The sequence below is a fragment of the Lissotriton vulgaris genome, chromosome 7, assembly GCF_964263255.1.
Source record: "Lissotriton vulgaris chromosome 7, aLisVul1.2, whole genome shotgun sequence".
Classification (NCBI taxonomy): domain Eukaryota; kingdom Metazoa; phylum Chordata; class Amphibia; order Caudata; family Salamandridae; genus Lissotriton; species Lissotriton vulgaris.
In genome coordinates this window covers 696906445-696926933 of record NC_141695.1, presented here as the reverse complement: position 1 = coordinate 696926933, position 20489 = coordinate 696906445, and the positions used below count along the sequence as shown (strand labels likewise).

General features: G+C 45.2%; 1 protein-coding gene across 3 annotated transcripts in view; it reads left to right on the top strand.

Moving 5' to 3' along the window:
• Positions 1–20489, top strand: part of BPTF (bromodomain PHD finger transcription factor) — a 1660779-nt gene that overhangs the window by 123598 nt on the left and 1516692 nt on the right. The window lies entirely within an intron of this gene.

Genomic DNA, 20489 nt, shown 5'->3' with positions numbered 1-20489 from the left:
TTTTTAGTTTGCAGAGTTTATTTGTTCTGATACTTATGTATGCAATTAGTTTTGTGTAGTAGAAATATGTACTGTGAAGTAAGTGAACATTTAAAAAGGGAATAGTATTTCTTATACCTGTAAATGAAGGACACCATAAAAATCATTATACATGTAGTCTACAATATCTCTTCAGTCATTCTCATTAATATTGCTTTTTAAATAAACCACCTACCAGATCATTCTAATTTAAAAATTGGTGCTCGTCGTTGTAGTGACTGGATCAAGTTACTGAAAAACACTGGCTATATTTTGAGTTTCACTAGTTTGAAGTAATGTACAGGCTGTAGAATCATGCGTTTATGTATGCACATTTTTGGTGTGCAGAACCTGGAATTCGTAAAAAAAATGTGTAGCTTCTAAATTATACTACTTAATGCAGATCCTAATTTAATCCTAAAGCCTCCAGACTGCTTGTGGAATTTCCGCCCAGTAATTCTTCTTATGTTACCACAATGTTGTGTGATGGCATTGGGCTATATGTGGTGCCCTGTGTCTGACTTTTGTTTTCTCCGACCTGGGAGGATCTAGCACTGATCTTTGTTATTTACAGCTAATTAAACGTGAACTCGAAGGATCCTTGGTTTAACCCTGCCCATGGTGTCACAAATTTCTTCATCATCTCCAAACAAAATCTGCATGTATCGTCTGGGTTCCGATCAGAACTCCTTGATCTGCGACTCCTGATTTGTCCATACAATCAAAGGTCATCGGAGAGAGCAGGATGGCAAATTGTTTTTGGTCTGTAAAGACAATCCAAAATGGCCCACTTTCAGGGAAGTCTCCTGATGGGGATCAATCTCCCCAAGGTTCCACACAAATAAAGCCATTTGAAGGGTATGTTTTCTTCCTTGATGAAATATTCCCTCTCCCAGGATTGTCCAGAGACTTGGTGACACTGTTCAATGCCACTTATCTCTTCATTGTATTAGGAAATGATCCTGGCTTTTCAAAAGATGAAGCTGGAGTACTTGGTTCAATCTGCCAACCCTTCCCAGGCCAAAGCATTTCGACTGGCCATGTTGCATATTTTGAACATGGTCCTTTTTTACTTTGTGCCAATCCCCAACGATGCATCCTGCTTCTGTACCATCACAGGCTCAGACCTTGCTGCTGCTTCTGAGGAAACGCCTAACTAGCAAGATGCTGACCATTTGACTTAGAAATCAATCATGGCACTGCCCTGTGAGCGGCCTGAGCCATCAAAGTAAAAGGTATTTTTATTACATTTTCATTGACAAAGTAAAAGAGACTGTGACCTGCATTATGAAGGCTTGATTTAAAAAAGTTTTCTTCCCCTCCACAAAAAGAACTCCCTTTTCCCATAGTGCCAGTGCACTTAAACCATAGGTTGCTGAGAAATGGAATCTGGCATTGATTAATTGTATCTCATATTTGTTTTGTAAATCTACTTTTTTCAAGTTTTTTTTGGTAACAAAACATGCTGTGTCGTACCTCTCAGCACAATTCAGAGCATAGTTTATATCTTCACATTTAAAACAATATCCCTGGGCTCAGCTATGTTCAGGGTATTCAGTTGTGACCCTCAAATCCTAACTGTCTTAGGGCTTATGTCTGAGCACAGTAGTTATTACTTCTGAACTGTTCACTGATTGGGGAGTGCCCTGAATGCGTTCCAAATGATGTGCTTTGTCTTACTTTGCAAGAAGACCCATCCCCACCAATGTTGGATGCTCATGCGACTGCTCAAGTTGTCCACAGCCCCATGATTACTTACGCTGGGTCAGGGACGATAGGCCACTCCACTACCATGCCCGATATGCAATGAAATTGGGGCCAACACTCTTGAATCACCTGTCATTTGGAAAGTGTGTACAAAAAAGTTTCTTACTCTTTCTCAGAAGATCCTAAGTAATTTTCTCCAAGGAATGGTAAGTTTGGGAGACTCCCTTCTTTCTCAGTGACTTTGCCTTATAGAGGTTAAAGTCACAGAGAATAATTAAGTCTGCTCTGTGGGCCTCTAATGCATGTGGCAATTGTAAATAGCATACATTTGGGAGTTGTGAAGGACAAATAACTCCTTCAATTTATTGATTGATTTTATGCGATTCACTTCTCATATGTCTCCTAGTCTTGAGATCCTGCACAGAATCCAGGATTGGAAGCCTACAAGTTGTGCAAAGTGTGCAAACCATGTTCCCTGACATAATGAGGTCTCCATCATAGGTTTGCTATTCCAATGTGTTCACCTCAACTCCTTATGTCAATAGTCCAAAGTGACCCTGATACCCGCGAGAAGTGAGCAAGGTGTTGCCGAACCATAGAGATTGTGAGCTTGTGGAATGGGTCATCCTTGTCCTCAAAGAGCCAGCTGTTAATGGGGATGAGCTGGACAGCCCAGTAGGGTAATTGGATATCTGCAGCACCCTGCCCACCATTGTTCACGGACTGCATACATTTGTAAAGGATGTTCTTGACTACTTTGCTTAGTCAGAAAAGGTGTGGATAAAGTACTTTTGACACACATTTGAGCCCAGGACTAAGCATATAAGGTAGTCAATATTGTTATAGCAAAGTAATATTGGCTTAAGTTAATTTTTTTAAGTACTTAAGGAAGAAAGGTCCAGCTCATTTAATCAAAGGCCATTTCAAAGTCCTTCATGACCCGTGTGCTTAGGGCTTCAGGGCTCATGTACTTGAGCTAGTGGTAGCTGCAGATGTCTGAGACAGTGGCGTATTGTTCTTCTCAGCATGAAACCGCTCAAGTCTTGGTATTTACAACCTTGAGTAATCTCCTGGCGAATATTGTAATCAGGATTTTGGATTTCAGTTAGAGTGAAAGGGGCTGATAAGATGCATAGCGGTCAGGGGTTTTCTTGCATTGTTGGGGGGGAAGGGAGGGGGGAGGAAGAGTCCAAAGTTGTACCGGTCTTGGTGCTGGGGGTTTTAGACCGTTAGATCTTGTTTTATTAGGTTTTCATCTGCTTCCATAGAGGACTGAGTTGCATAACATTGCACGTAGTAATCAGCAGAGGCAGTTACAATTGTGAGAGAGTCTGGTATCCTGCCATTTTTTATAACCATCGTCTACCTCCAACATGAACTCCTGTAACACAACCCATCTACATCTCAAGTCAACTGGCCTACAGATGTGAGCTTGGGAGGGAAAGCCAAGTCTGGAATTCTTTTGGGCATACAGTCTGGTAAAGGTGCTTCAAACTTCATATGATCACCATGGATATTTCTGATCAGATACTCCATTGTTAATATGCTAACAATGTTATGTTTCCACTTTTTCCACTGGAACACTGCCACTAGACATGCACTATTATTTTGAAGAGCCACTAACTAAGGCATGTTACCAACAGATTATGAGAATGCACCTCCTGATTTTTCCAGTAAAGACATCCAGAGCAAACTGATCAACATAAAGGGAGGTGCCCCCACTGTGCCAATATCATAAAGAAACCATACAGCACATCATATGCTACTGCCCAGGACTGAAGATGGAATGGCAATTGCTGCCAAAGCCAATATTTTTCAAATATGGAATACGGCACTGTACAGATGAGCTCAAATGTTGTTTAAATGCAGAGAATGTTCTGGAGTTTACATGATAAGCAATTATCTTTTTTTAACACTTTTTAAAAAAACTTGACAAAAGTTTTGCTTAGAGAAAGGCATCAGATTTGACTAACCTTTCATTTTGTTTTCATGATATTGTATTAAATGTATTTTCTCTTCCCTTACTTTCTTTCATTGAACGTATGCAGTCTTGGTAAAATAGATGCAGACCTCAGCTGAATAACAGTAATAGCATACACTGTTTGTATGGTGGTATTTGTATTGATTTTAATTAATTACTAAATTAATCAATCAGTCTCCAGTTTGGCCCTCCTAAAACATTGTGAAGTCGATTTTCTGTCCCGGGGTTAAGATCATCAATTCCTGGGTCATCAGAAAGAGGGTTCCTACAGTTTCACTCCATGTTTTTTCCACAACAGACCAGAAAGGAATTTGCTTCGGCATTCCGATCACATGTGCAATCCCCCCCCCCCACTTGTTCACATCCCCTCCTACAGTGGGACTCACTGCTCAAAACATTCTGTACAATCTCGATAGAGTGCAATGCCAGCCTTAACCAATTGTTTAACAACCTCCCTTCTGAATGCTCACTGATCTGTTGTAGAAATCCCTTCACAATAATTCAAATTTTCTAGAGCAAACATCCTTTGCTAAGTTTTTCAATTTTTTTTCATGTATGCCTTTAGCTATGGTAGAAGATGAGAACATTTTTTTTAGGAAGTATCCACTTCTTTCATCGAGGGGTAGAGTGCCCTATGCCTGAGCTAAGCATTCTCCAATATTGCAGACTCTCCATTCCCGGTCTATTGTTTGCACTTGATAAATTATTTATTTCACCCTGTATTAATATATCTGCAATAGGTTTACAACGTCCTGCATGCTAGTTATCTAAGGGACCCACCTATAGTGCTGGTGCAAAATCAGCGTTAATGTGTTAGGGTGTGCGTGAAGAAGGAAGGAGGTAAAATATAGCATAGTCGCTAGAATGTCCCTACTGGACCGAACCATGTTCAATGTGGTGCTTGGATAGTCATTTTGCAGTCTGTCTTCCATTGACAGCCTGAAAAATATTCAGGAGGTCTCATTGCTGCTTTTCAATAAGGCTCCCATCTTAACTGTTTTTCATCTTGGACTGTTCCAAGAGAGCTGCACTTGAGAAGCAGAATAGTAAATCATGAAGGTTGCCATTTCGAGTCCTTGTTGCTTCTTTCAATGTTATAAGACATGTAATGGTACCATGGTACAAGAGCAGTTCCAAATAAAACTATTCACTATTTGCTAGAATGCCTAAAAAATCCTGCCTTCTCCTTAATTGGAAGTGCGTGAAAGAGCTAGAGCAGTCCTGGCAGAATGTCAATTTTTATAACCTCTATCCTTTGCATCTAAGAAATGAACAAAGGAGCCCATCAACTTAAATCACATATCATTTCTTCAAGAAGTACCGAATTCTTAGGTTTCTATAGGTAAGTCATCTGCAAATAAATCTGAACTTCCAAATATTCAGCTTTAGTTTATGCCCTTCTGATGGATATTTATTTTGAATACAGTATATGCTTCTTACGACAATTACATTCAGAACTTATGATTTCCTCCTATTACCTTTATAGCAGAATAATGTTTAAAAGTCTCGTAGGTGCCATACTAGACCGTACCAGGGTACAGCCGGGTTACTTAAAGTCATAATGATCTCTGATTTTTGTGTATGGCCAATCCGAATTGTATACTGCAGCTGTTCCTTGCTAATTTTATGTGTAAAGCTAGTGCAAAAAGGTGAGGGAACAGTGTGGGCATCCATAGCATGTATTTCAGGGCAACTGAAGCTGGTAGAAGTGTCATGTGGCTTGGTTTCACCTTTGCACTGTGTTATGTTAGCATGAGCGTGTTAGAAGTTTAAACGCAATTTGCCTTTTCTGCAGCCTCTGCACGCAACACATTTTGTTTTTAAAGGTTTTCGCCTAGTTGAATATTTTGCTTAACACGAGAATAACATGTTTGCTTATAATATTAGCCTTGCTTGGTAAGCTATATCTGTACAGTGAGTGCTGAGGCTTTCAAGGTCATTTCAACACAGCGCTTGTTGTTCGATTTGATCAGCGCACTGGCTAGACATAATATATATGCAGCTGTGGCCAGCTTTGGGTTTTAGGCACCATTAATAATGCACTGCACAGAGCATGAGTTACACACTTGATGAATATTCGCATGCAGAGAGTTGGTGCAGGAGATGTGATCCATTTCTGCTGAACCCAAAGGTATGGAGCCGCCCTTCTAAACCCAAAGAGACCTTCTGTAGATATAATATAATATACTAGCAAGGGAGGGTAAACAGAGGTTCTATTTAGACCTTTTCCCTTTAGCATTTTAACATGCTTTCGCCTTTTGTATTTTATGGAATAGTAACCATGCTGCTAACCTTGTTCCTTATAATGTTTGCTTGTATTAGCTAAGATACTGCGCTTGAGAACACTGAATTAGAAATAAACATTTCAAACTTGCACGTGTCCTCATTTACTCCTGGTTCTGGATTGATATGTTAGTATAACGAAAGAGTGTTCATGTGTTCCACGTTACCTGAGGTGTTCTAAGTTAATGTTCTGGGTTGTCTAAACATTGGGGGTCGGTAAGATCCAATGAGACACTGATTGCTAGTCTGGTAGGCGATTTTGGATTCTAAGGTGAGTTTTGGCACACCCTAATTCACTGAGGTTCTAAATCTCTATGCACATTCTGTGTAGGAGCAGAATCCCTGCTACAGAAGCATGATCATCAAATATTTTTCTTGCAGCTGAAGTCTTCTAACTGTACTTAATCATCAATAAGAAATGGGGGGGGGCTTAGGCCATAGCACACATGACATGAGACAAAAAATACCAGTCCACCTGGCTTAAAGCTTTTTCGACATTAACTGAAACCAGTAATGTTGAGACTTGTCGACCTTTTGCCTGAAATCCTCGCTATCATGCATTTTCCGCTCTCTTTGGACGTTCCTTGAGTGACGAGAGAACATTTTGAACCTCCTTCACCCGCTAGCTCCTAGTGGAGGCTCTCCCTGTAGCATTAAGACTTGCTCGACTGCAGGAAATATTCGGCTATAATCCCTTTGACATGCCCAACAGAGATTACTGGTGCATGGTGGAAGGTTTTGAGGTGGATAAGCTCCTCACTCCTAATCACAGGGATGCAGGCCTTGTCCTAGACTTCCAAAAGGCTTGTGGTCTGGGCTTATCCTCAGGCATTGACAGACATTGTCACTCTAGTCCTCATGCTGAGCAAGTTCTTTTGTCTGTGATAAGAAAGCCACACAGGTACAGCACCTGTGTTGCTTTTGTATCACAGACAAAAGAACATACTTCCCTAGTGTCCTTGCCAACTGCTTCCTAATGGAAATCCTACATCTGTCTTCGGTGGATCTAGAATACTTTCTACCATTCAATGACACAATGTTGGAACCTGTATTGACCACTTGAAAAAAACCCTTCTAGGTACTGGCTATTCACACACGCACTGGCCGTGAATTGCATATCAATCAATCAATCAATCAATCAAGTCCTATTTATATAGTGCTGCTTGTCACCCATGAGGGTCTCCAGGCTTGTGCTGCATATCTCAGTTGAAGAGCCAAGTCTTGAGCCCCTTCCTGAAGTCGGTCAGCGAGGGTGCAGTGCGGAGGTGGAGGGCGTTCCAGGCTTTGGCCTCTTTTGCGGCTGCGGCTTATGTGAGGGATCTCTGCGAGGGCAAGATGTGCAGAGCGGAGATTCCTGGGTGGTTGTGAAAGTGCTTCTGGTGGTTCATGTAGCTGGGTCCTTGGTCATGGAGAGCTTTGTAGACGTGAGTCAGGAGTAAGAACTAGCCTCTCTGGGAACCGGAAGCCAGTTGCTGTCTTTCAGTTGGTGGGTGATGTGGGTTCTCTTGGCCAGGTTGAGGATCAGTATGGCAGCTGCGTTATGGATCGACGAGTCTTTGTATTAATTCTGTGGTGGTGCCTGCATAGTGTTACCGTAGTCCAGTCGGCTGGTGATGAGGGCCAGCATTATTGTCTTGCTGGTGGGGAACTACTTGAAGTTCTTGTAGAGTGTGTGGAAGCAGGAATAGGAGACTGCATTGACTTGACGTTTTATGGATAGATCACTATTGAGGAAGATGCTCAAGTTGCAGGCGTGGTCTTTCAGAATGGGGTTGGGTCCGAGTTCCGATGGCCACCAGGAGCAGTTCCAGAGGGTGGTGCATTTGCAGAAAATTAAAACTTCCATCTTGTCCGTGTTAAGCTTAAGGCAGCTGACCCTCATCCAGGCTGAGACATTCTTTATACTGTCTTCGTCGTGGTGGGGTTGGCTGAGAGGGATAGGACGAGCTGGGTGTCTTCTGGATAGGAGACGATATGTAATGTGACGATGTTTTTTTTGCCGGTTCTATGGACTGACCATCGTCTGGTTAACTTTTACATACCAGCCAGGTAGAAACCCCCGAGTAGTGCCCCCAGGCAGCTAGGATCCGCGTCAAGGGCATTTCACCGGGTGACTCCTGAAATGTTGTCACAGGCACTGTGTGAACATCCCTGCCCTCTTACGGGGGTTTTGGAGAGGGACCTGGAGTCCTTGCAGGCCTGGTTTGTGGACAGGTTGAATGACCTGGCCCCTTTGAGGACCCCCCATTCACTGCCCAAACAGGTTTCTGCTCCTTGGTTCACTGGTGCGCTGCTTGCTTCTCGCAGGCAGTGCAAGGTGGCAGAAAGGGCCTGGCGAGCGCAGTATAATCCAGCCGCCAGACTCGAATACAGAACCGTGGTTAAAGCATACCACCAAGATAGTTTCCTTGAGAAAAAGAGCTACTTTGCTAGGAGGATTGAGGATGCTTCAAACTCCTGCAAAGAGATCTTCACGATCGTTGGGAATTTACTGCCCCACGGTCGAATGCGGCTCAGACTGCTCCCACAGAGCCGTGGGCATCGGATCTTGCATGCTACTTTACGACAAAGATCAAGCTGATACAAGACTCCTTTCCGCCGAGGCCGGCTGGTGCCTTCCTTTGGTCTAAGGCTGGTCTAATTCCATCGGTTCCTTTAGGGCCAGTCTTATCTGACTTCCCGCCTATTTCAACGGCTTCGTCCCTGACACTTCTGGCCAACCTTAATTCTGGATCGCCGCTCGATCCATGCCCGGCCAAATTTTTGGCGAAGATGGCGGCAGTCGTAAATCCGCTGGTCAATCCCCTTCTGAATCTCTCTCTGAGCCAGGGTGTGGTCCCTTTGGCCTGGAAGCAAGTGCTGGTTATTCCCCTTATTAAGAAGCCCGGCTTGGCCCCCAAGGTTTTGGCCAATTACAGGCCTATCTCTCTTCTCCCTGCTTTGGCCAAGACCGTGGAAAAGCACGTGCATAACGTGCTTTCCAATTTCTTGGAATCACACGACCTGCTCCATTCCACCCAATCGGGCTTTCGTCCCAATCTTAGTACGGAGACTGCGCTGCTGGAGGTGTCGGAGGCCATCAAGGAGACGCAAGACTCGGGTGGTAGAGCCATGCTGATCATGCTTGACTTGTCGGCGGCCTTCGACACCGTCCCCCATGAGGATCTGCTCGTCAGACTTCATGAGATCGGTCTGAGGGGGACGGTGCTCAGCTGGTTTACATCTTTTTTGGCTGACTGCCGACAGACGGTCTGGGCCTCCTCTAGCTCTGCCGAGATGCCGCCATTGGGAGTCTGAGTTCCACAGGGCTCTGTACTGAGCCCGACTCTCTTAAAATATCTTTATGACCTCTCTGGCGGCTCTGGCCGAGTCGTTCGGGGCCCAGATCGTATCCTACGCAGGTGACACCCAGCTGCTCTTTACCTGCCGGAAAGGAGAGGATTTTGATGGAGAGAGTGTCCGCGAGTGCCTTGGGGCTGTGTTCAAATGGCTCCAACTGAACAGCCTCAAGTGCAACTCAGATAAATCGGAGGTGCTCTTCTTCGGTTGTCAATCCGATCCGGACTGGCAGGTATGGTGGCCTGCCGACATGTCTCCCCCGGGGCGGTCGTCTCAGTCAGCTAAGAATCTGGGGGTTAAAATTGACAACGGTCTGACTTTAAGATATCAGATCCTTACCCTCACTGGCACCTGCTTTGGGCTTCTCCGCATGCTTCAGAAGTTTTTTCCGTTGCTCTCCGAGGACCACAGGAGGATTACGGTACAGGCCCTGATCGGGTCAAGACTGGACTACTCCAATGTCCTATATCTTGGCCTGCCCGAACATCTCCTGCAACGGATGCAGGTGGTCCAGAACGCTGCAGCACGTGCTATTTTTGGCCTGCATAGGCGAGTCAAAGTCTCTGGCCTGTTGCAGTCGCTTCATTGGCTGCCTATCCAACAGCGGATAGTTTTTAAAGCTCTAACCCTTGCTCACAAGGCCTTCTACGCCACGGGGGCAAAATACCTTCAGAAGAGGCTAGTTTCCTATCGTCCTGCCCGATCTTTGAGGTCAGAGTTGAAGTTCCTTGCCATTGTCCCGCGTGTGAGGAGGGCCCGTATTGGAGGTCGCTCTTTTATGCTCCGGGCCCCTCAGCTTTGGAACACTCTGCCCCATACGCTACGCAGCACCTCAAATCTGCTGGCTTTTTGAATCTGCTTTTAGGAAGGGCCTGAAAACCTGGCTTTTTGCTTCCTAGTTTATTTTGGTGTTCTGTTGACCCTGCTTTCTTTTAATCTGTTGTGTTGTGTTTGTCTTCCTAGGAGGTCAATAAAGCGCCGGGACACTCTTTTGAGTAGCCGAGCGCTATAAAAGACACAAAATAACATAACATAACGATGTCTGCGAGTGGTGTCATGTTGATGTTGATTAGAGTTAGGCAGAGGAATGAGTCCTGGGGAATTCTGCATATGTTGTGCTCGGTGTTATGCGATGTGAAGGGAGGGATTCAGACTTTGTGTGCATCCTGCTAGAAAAGATGCTATCCATTTCAGTGTGTCATCTGTGATGCCGATCTGGCCTAAGCGATTGATAAGTGTGTGGGGAAAGACAGTGTCCAAAAGCTGGGGAGAGCTCAATCGGACTTGAGGTGGCTGGAGCTCCTCTGTCTAGTAGGGTGCAGATGTCTTCTGCAGCGATTAGAGCTGTCCTAATGCTGTGTTTGATTCTGAAGCATGATTGTCAGGGGCCCAGTAGGTTGTTCCTCTCATGTGTTCGGTGAGTTGCATGTTGAAGGCCTTCTCCAGGACTTTGGCAAGGAACACGAACAGCAAGATGGATCAGTCGTTCTGGAGCTCGCTGGGGTCTTCAGAGGGCTTCTCGAGGAGTGGTTTCATCCCTGCATGTTTCTATGCATCGTAGAAAGTGGCCGTGGTTATCGAGGTGTTGAGGATGATGGTGAGTTGGAGACTGATCTAGTTTCTTCCGAGGTTGAAAAGTCATTGGGGACAGGGGTCGGAGGGTGCTCCTGAGTGAAAGATGCTCATCAGAGTGGTCATGTTCGGTGTACTGAGTTGTTCCCATGTGGCGAGAGGGTGGCCGATCGGTGGCTGATGAGGTTGGAGTTTGAAATTTGTATAGATGAATGCTATCTTGTGGACGTGGTTGTAGAGGGCTTTGCAGAGTTCCTGTGATGCGGGGAGAGTTGTTAGTGAGGCTTCTTTAAAAGGAAAGGCTTTGTATTTGGAAATGGCTACTTTGAGTTTGGGGAAGTCGTAAAAATCTGAAGGATCAATGTCTTATTTTTGTCTAATATCCGAAAACGATACGGGTTCTAGTCTGGGGCCAAGGTCCTCTACAGAAGAAATGCCCTTTGATGTCCACGGACTTCCAATTGATATGTTGGTGTCATGTTTAATATCCTTATTAAACCAAATAGAAGTTTGTAGGGAATGTCAGACTCTCAGGGTTGAGAGGCGTAGGTCAAGATATAGTAAGGTGTTTCTAGTGTTTCAGAATCCGATTATTAAGTATGTGATGGTCTTTGGAGATGGTTAGTAGAGAGATCAGAGGTAGATTGTCAGTTAGCCGTTTCTACCGAAAAAGTCATGGGGTTACAAAGTCATGTAGCCATTTTGCACCTTGGGCTGTAAAGAATGCAAGTTGAAATATCCTAAAGTCTGCAAGATTTACCCCTCCTAGATGTTTAGGGAGACAGATTTTTTGGGGGGATATACAAGGTTTTTGGAGTTCAGATAAATTTAAGGATGCGATCTATAGTATGGAAAATGTTATCTTAGCAGGGAATCGCGAACATGCTCAGAAAGTAGTTTACAATCAGAGTGATAAAAATGTTTAGGTCTCACCTACGTAGCGCGCATGCCCTGCTCTAGGAGGGTATTTAGCCATCGGTCTTCTCCTTTTCCCCACTCTCGTGCTTGTGCTGGCATCCACCTTGCGAGAGCGAACAGTGGCGTGTGTGCTAACTGCAAACGTATCGCTGCTCGATCCTGCAAGGCCATGGCCAGCACAAGCATGAGTGCTTCAAAACAACGGCTGCTTGCTTGCTTTCACTTTTGCCGCCACTTGGCCGTGCACGCACCACTCGCGGGACGCTTCTAATGTACTGCCTTCAGTGGTTATTTTTTTGCTCTGATCCATTATCTCCTCTCCCTTTGATGCACATTTTTGTCATTCCTGAGCTCAAGATGCTGTAAATGTGGCCTGTGTTTATTTTTTTCCCTCCCACCTACCACTTTTCTGTGTTGCTACTGTCCATCACCTCTCTTCTGCTCGCATTGTTTTGCTGTGACTTTATCTTAATTTACAACGGTGCGCTTCTGTGGGTGCGTGTGTCGTTGTGCCTTTCATCCGCTTTTCTCCCGTGTCTGCTCATCATGTTCACGGTGGTGTGTCGGGGTCCCAGGAAGCACTTTGGGGTGCGTCCTCTATGTGGTCTCATACTAGCATCTTCCACTGCTGCCACACGTGGATTTGCTCCCATAAAGTTGCTGCTTTCCGCACAGCGGAAGAAGTTTGAAGGCTGCACTAACGAGGATAGGCGGACGATAATTGGTGAAGCCCAGGCTCCACCATTCTCTCACTCTTGCTCAACTCTGTTTATAGAAAAATCTAGAGTGCTAACTTGTGAGCCACAGAATATGCAGTACTGGCCTTCATGTTGTCTTAAAAAACAGCTGTAGCATACTTAACTTTAACATGTAGAAGACTCATTTTATGGATGAAAATGTGCTTTAAAGCAACAGTGTATAAGTCATGCTCTAGGGGGGGTTTCTACTGTGTTTATTCATATTTACGTTTTACTCGTGTTCTCAGTATTCATTCTCCTGTATTTCCTTTGCTTGGAGGAACTGCATCTGGTATTCTTCCACTTTTGTTAAGGAAAATGTACGCTGCTGTTTAAGTGTATCATGTTGCATATAATTAGTCATGTGATCAATGCACTTCGGTGCTGAAACGCATAATGGCCAACAGAGAACAACCCAAATGAAGGAGATTCTGTGCACTTAATGGTGGTCCGTGCTCCTACTTTGTATTACTGCAAAAGCCGGCTGGCAGTGGAGTTTCCGAGATAATAATAATAATAATAATACTTAATAAAGGGGTAAACATTACGTTAACCTCACACCCTCTGCTCTTAGTAGATGCTTTAAATTGAATTATCTCCTTACAGTAAAAGTCACTGAGCGAGAGAACAAATGATGCTGTGAGTTTGACCCTCACTTTTCCTCCTCCCATGTTTGTCTCTGTGCCCATCCCTTTGACTCTGTATGGGTGTTTCTCTCTGCCCATATGTCTGTTTTTCAGTATATATCTGTCCCTCTGCCATCTCTTTGACCGTTTCTCTCTCTGGGTCTGTTCTTCTGTGTTATCCCAGTGCTGTCACTCTGACTATCTATGCCCCCGTTTTTCTCCTGGCCCCTACCTGTCTGTGCCTCTGTCTCCATGGCACCCTCTACTTCTACTGGTCTGTCTCACTTTGGCACAGAGCATATTTCTCTCTTTCACATTGTGGTTCGGTTGACCTCTTTCCTGCTACTTGTTTCTGACCCTCTACTTGTCTTGATTTTGCAGGCTCCTTCCAAACCACTGTCTCTGTGACACAGTCTGTCTCCCCATCTTGATTTCCGTTCCACCTCATTTCACCCAGGATAAGCAGCTGCATGGCTAAATACTTATAAGGTCCCAAAGGCGAGACCCATTGGCTATGCGAATGCTTGTTATGGATTAGAGTTTGTCCCATCACATCACATTTTGGTGACCATCCACCTATCTACTGAATCTATTCACCATAAAGAGTCTTAAAGTTGTCATTGACTCAAGGCCTAGTTATTTAAGAAAGTTGTGTTGCCATTCTAAGCCGGAGGAACCCAAGACCTCTTTGGTGCAGAGAAAGTTAAGGGGGCATACCTTTGATTCATCTTTAAGGGTGTAACCTGAGACCAAGGAGTAATCTTCGATCTTTGCTTTATTTACAGGAATAGCAGAGTTTGCATGTTCTGTCATTATAAGGATGTCATTGATGTATGCCGCCGTTTTAAAGGAGGAGCCCTTCTGGTGTTCATTGCTTGAGAGTAGCAGTGGCTCAGTGGCTAATATGAAGAGTGAGGAGAATGGGGGGGTCCCTGTCTAGTGCCTTGTTTAAGTTGGACTGAGTCAGATAGTATGCCATTAGACCTGATTTAGGCAGTTGAGTTTGCATATGGGGCCCCTCACAATATTAATAAATGACTCATCTAAGTTGAAACAGGACATTGTGGCCTGCAAGAAAGGACAAGCAACTTTGTTGAATGCTTTTTCAGCATCAAGTGTAATGGCTGCTACTAGTGCGTTTTGGGTTTTAGCAATTTTTATATTGCATGCCCTAAGAGACTAATATTGTCGTTGGGGGGCCTGCCTCTGAGGAAACAAGCTTGTTATGGTCTGATCATAGGCGGAAAGATTGGCTCAAAACGGTTGGCCAGGACTTAAGCATAATACTTGCAGTTGAGATTGTTGAGTGGGATCGGCCTGTAGTGTTTAGGGTAGGTATGGTCTTTGCCTTCTTTAGGTATTAGGGCTATGTTCACTTCTGCAATGGTTCCTCCGATGTAACCGGTTTCTGCATAGTTCCAGAACAGGTATAGTAAGGGCAATTGTAATTCATCCATAAATAGTTTATAGACCTAGGCTATATGGTTGTGTGGCCCGTGGTCTTTACCAACTGTGAGAGATTTAATGGCTGATTGGAGTTTCGCTTCTGTAAAAGTCTAAGCAGGCATTGGCGTTGGGAATCCAATTTAGGGAGTTTTAGTTTGTTGAGGAGTGTTGAGCTATTTGAGGAGTTAACAACTGTATTTGCCTCCTGTAATGTTCAGTAGAAGTCTAGAAAAATCTTTGATATTTTGTAAGGGTCCAGGTGTAACTGTCCCTCTTTGTCTCTGATAGAGGTCAATCGTTTTTTGGATTTTTTAAACTGTAGGTAGCTGTCTAGGACTTTACCGGCGAAGTTGCTAATGCTTAGTCCTATTGTGTTAGATTTGGTCACCCATTGGCCAGCTCTGTTACTCCGGATTTTATTATATTCATACTCTTCCCAGTTTAGGGTGTCAAGCAGAGGGGTGCCATTTTCAGAGTGGTGGCTGCATTCTTTTTTTAAATTTCGGATTCCAATTTACCTATCTGTGCTTTCGCAGATTTATTGATGTGGGCGCTAATTCCTATGAGTACCCCCCTAATGGTAGCCTTAAAGGCATCTCGGCAAACCTGTGGAGAGCAATAGGTTGATGGGTTTTCATGAAAGAAGTGTGAAATAGCTTCCCGAATAGTGTCTAAGTGGTTTTTGTCTTTTAAAAAGTCAGGATTGAGTCACCATGACTTATCAGTAGGTGTAGATGTTGCAAGTGTAATTGAGGCCAAGATGGCGGAATGGTCTGTAATTACTCTGGGTTCAGTGGAAGACTGATATCATTTGGCCTTGTTGTTGGATATTAGTATGTGGTCAATTCTGGAGAATGATTTGTGAGGTGGTGAGCAGAAAGTATATTCTCTTGAGTGAGGGAGTTGGATATGCCAAGTTTCTACAAGAGAATATTTGGAGAGTATTTTGAGCAGCAATTTATGTGAGTGAACTAAGATTGTCATCTATTTGAATGCAGTTCTTTAGGACTTCATGTTGGCTTATGATTAAATAGGGATAGGCAAAATCAGGAGGTCAGGCCTTAGAAAATGTGCAATCCTTTCATTTACTTGTTGAAAATATTTGTAATGTGTATTAAAAGTATAATTGTAAATGTGCCCCTAGGCCAGGGGTCTTCAAACTGTGGGGCACGACCCCCAGGGGGGCCGTGGAGCGATGCAAAGGGGGTCGTGTATTCCCAGTAACACTTCTGCCCAGGCCTTTAGCCCCCCACTTCCCCCGTCCTGTGTCTCAGCCCGGGCTGCTGCAGTGCAACTCGAGTTGCTGGGGGCTCAGCTGGGCAGTGTCTGGAGTCTTATCTCTGTCACGCCCGTCAGAGTTTTTCCACAGGTCTTTAAAGACCATTTGCATATTTACATGCCTTTGTAAACTGGTTACAGAGGCTTCGTGTTTTTTTCTGGTTCCAGTAACTCCTGGATCCCCACTCTGCCTATTCCTTACATTGGTATTTTACATTTACTGCTGTAGTGTAAGAATCCATTTCATGAAAAGGAATATAAGGTAGGGTTGCCAAAAGAAAAATGCATGCCATGCGTTGTTTAAAGAGCCTGCAAAGACCTCCTCTTGACACTAAATAGACTTATAAATAAAAAAAGTATGTATTCATTCATTATGGGACGTTTCTGTCTTTGTTCTCTTTAATTATCAGTCATGGATCATTGAGGCAGCCCTAGAACACAATTAAAAGTGCTTTCTATAATTGCTGTTCGAACTATGCACAGATAAGTGCTTAAAATACAGCTTTAGGTGACTTCCTATTTAGGTACTGACTGGGCCATCAAAATCTGCTGGCAACCCTAACTATAGGACTGGAAGTTTGTTGCAGGATCAGCACATTATTTATTTCCTCCACCCTCGATCCTTGATTGATGCCATAATAGCAATAGTTTAATTTATATCTGAAACCCTATGCCGCCGTCAATAACATGCTGAGTAACTTCAAATGTCTGGGAATGCACCCTGCATTCAGACAACTCACTCCTCATTTTCGCCCTTCACTTTCACGCTCACCCTGCACTCACAGCGATCAAGATGCAAAAGCAGGTTGGCAAAACATTACACCATTTCATTAAAAAATACATACACACGTCTTGTTTTACCTCTCTTTAAAACCCTTAGCAGACAGTTAACAATTTACTCTACGTTTCGGGTTCTATAACAACAACTGCACAGGTTAAAAGTAGAGTGCTGACTAGTCAAACAAGCATTTACAATGCAATGGTCTCGGCATCATTAAAGGTAGAGCTATTGGCATTGCTCATGACATTTTTTTTTTAATCATAAATAAATGGCATTGTCATTTACATTGCCAATAGCTTAATCGTTAAATAAATGGCATTGTCATTTACAATGCCAATAGCTTAATCGCTCGCAAATGCATGACCTATTGCATTTACACCCACACAGAGCCACACACACAAAGCGACCCACACACACATACAGAGCCACCCACACAGAGCCACTCACACAGTCATTCACATAGAGCCCCCTACACAGAGCTACCCTCACACAGACAGAGCCACCCACACATAGAGCCACCTACAAAAAAAAGCTATCCACACAGAGCCACACACACACACAGAGCCACACACACAGAGCCACAGACGCACACACACAGCCACACACACACAGAGCCACACACACAGAGCCCCACACACAGAGCCCCACACACAGAGCCCCACACACAGAGCCCCACACACAGAGCCCCACACACAGAGCCACACACACACCCAGAGCCCCACACATACACCCAGAGCCCCACACACACACACCCAGAGCCCCACACACACACACCCAGAGCCCCACACACACACACCCAGAGCCCCACACACACACCCAGAGCCCCCCACACACACCCAGAGCCCCACACACACACACCCAGAGCCCCACACACACACACACACAGAGCCCCACACACACCCAGAGCCACATACACACACAGGAGAGGAAGCACAGCGAGGGGGCAGGGAAGCAAGCACAGCCAGGGGGCAGGGGAGCAAGCACAGCCAGGGGGCAGGGGAGCAAGCACAGCCAGGGGGCAGGGGAGCAAGCACAGCCAGGGGGCAGGGGAGCAAGCACAGCCAGGGGGCAGGGGAGCAAGCACAGCCAGGGGCAGGGGAGCAAGCACAGCCAGGGGTGGTAACGCAGCACAAGCACTAACTATCATTACACCACCTTATCAAAAGGAAAAGGCAACGAGGGGGGGGGTGAGGAGCTCACGCACACACAAGCAACGAGGGGGGGTGTAGGAGCTCACGCACGCAGAAGCCACGAGGGGGGAGGGCGGTGAGGAGCTTACGCACACAAGCAACGAGGGGGGAGGGGGTGAGGAGCTCATGCACACAAGCAACGAGGAGGGGAGGGGGGTGAGGAGCTCATGCACAAAAGGGGGAGGGGCTCACGCACACACAAGCAACGAGGGGGGAGGGGTTGAGGAGCTCACGCACACAAGCAACGAGTGAGTGCACTTCTGAAGCTCCCTTGCTGACTGTGTGTTGGTAACATAGTGTATGTGAGGGGTGAGTGAGTGCACTTTTGAAGCACACCCACCATTAGTGCATGGTATTAAGCCATGTCCTGACCTCACTTTGGCCGCTCACACTGTGTTTTAGTGGGGAGCCCCCTGGCTGACAGTGTGTGGAGAGAGTCCCTACTGAGGTCAGCGTGAGTAAAGACCCCACAGTCCTGTGGAAATTACCCTGTGAGAAACCTCAAGAAAGCACTAGCACGTGAGGAAACTTGCCATTTCAATATAGGCAAAATTATAAGAAAACTCGACAGATGTCTTCTAAAACCTGTTTTTTGGGGAACAAAGGACGGGGAATTTGTAAATTGACTTCTGCCTCCTGCTTTTCAAATGCAGGCTTTCAGTTTTCATAACGGGGGCGCACTTTTAACACTAGCACCCATGCTCGTTTTGCTTTTAAACAGAAGGTCGTGCCCCTGGTTAATCTGCGAGTGCTGTCTCCATCCTGGATTTAAGGGTGCCTAGCTATTAAGCCACAATACCCGCATGCACAACACTCTCCCCGTGCCATATGCTGTGCAATTACAGGGTGTGCGTGCCGTGCCTGGAAAGCAGCAGAACAGGGGACATGCACTTCTCCATCCCAGAGTCCAAGAGTCCAAGACCCATAACGGGGAGGGCGGAGCCGCCTACGTGGTGAGTGATTCGGTGCCCAATGTCTCTCACCCTCTACTTACTCCTTTCCCATCCTCATTGTACCCTCCATGCCCTTCTCACCTGACGCATCTCTTGAAGATACTATTATAGCGCTTTCGGACCCCTCCCAACTCAGCATGGCGAAGCGCCTTTATTTAATTAATATCACCAGCGCTTTCATACCCCTCCCACCTCCAAACTCAGCATGTCAAAGCACCTTTATTTATTTAACATCACTGGTGATTTCAGACCACTCCCAACACAGCACATTAAAGCCCCTTTAGTTAATGAATATCACCAGCGTTTTTAGACCCCTCCCGCCTCCCAACACAATACGTCAATGCGCCTTTATTTATTTAACATCACTGGTGATTTCAGACCACTCCCAACACAGCACATTAAAGCCCCTTTAGTTAATGAGTATCACCAGCGTTTTTAGACCCCTCCCGCCTCCCAACACAATACGGCAATGCGCCTTTATTTATTTAATGACACAGCGCTTTCAGACCCTTCCTGGCTCCCAAAAGCATGGCGAAGCGCCTTTATTGATGTACCATAACCAGCACTTTCAGATCTTTCCCGTCTCCCAACACAGTACGTCGAAGCACCTTTATTAATTTAACATCAACTGCACTGTCAGACCCCTCCCACCTCCCAAGACCGCACGGCGAAGCGACTTTATTTATTTAAAATCACCAGTTTTCCCTATAGTTTACAAAACTGCGAGAAAAGGAGAAAGTTCAGTTTAACTGAGTGAAACGAGTTGGCTGCAACCTGTGCTGTGATTGAAGAAAATCTAATACTTGCAATAAAGTAAATAACTAACATACAAAAGGAACTTTAGATCTTTTGTGGGTGCACCACCCAGTGGCTTATGTTTATGCATCTCTGCTCAGCAGTGGTGTCGAGCAACAACTGGGCCCCACAACACTTAGGAGGTAGTGCACCAGTACTGGAACTGTGTGGGAGGTGTGGTTCCCGAAGTCCGTTGGTGCAGCTGGCGACTGTATAATTATCCTGTTGCACTAATGAGCCTCTGTGCTGACTGACTCCCTGCTTGTTGGCCTACCTCGGGTGTGCTCTCAGGCAACCCCCCCCCCCACGAAGAAAAGGCGAAAGAGGAGGGTTGTTGCACCATCAACTCGTAGAACAGGTACCTCTCCTCCAGACACATGCACTTAAGTGCTGGGATTTGGACCTTCACAGTTACTGAGCAGGTGCATTCACCCACCGCGCTGTCCAGGTGCTTTGCATCTATGACTGGAAGATATGTATGTATCTATGTGTATTTATTTGAGTTTCATACGACACACTTGCCATTTGGAAGGCTGTAATCAACAGGGGAAATTGTTGCTTGTTTTATGATAATGGAGTTGACTGACCTCTGAAGGATGAAAGGCTGATTCTATTTGATTCGCTTCTGAGGTAGTGCCCTGCAGATTACCGCATAGTTCAGCAATGAGCGTTCAACACACGGAGTTAAACACTGCAAATCTCTCAAGCCCAGTGGTAGCAGCACAAGCCAGTGGGCTGATGCACCTGCTGCATTAGAAATGCGCATTAACTCACTGAGCTACCTCACTAGCTGTAATAGTGTAGCATCGTAATAAACACGATATTGGCAGAAAAGGATGTTCGGGTCGTTAAAGACACGCTTTTC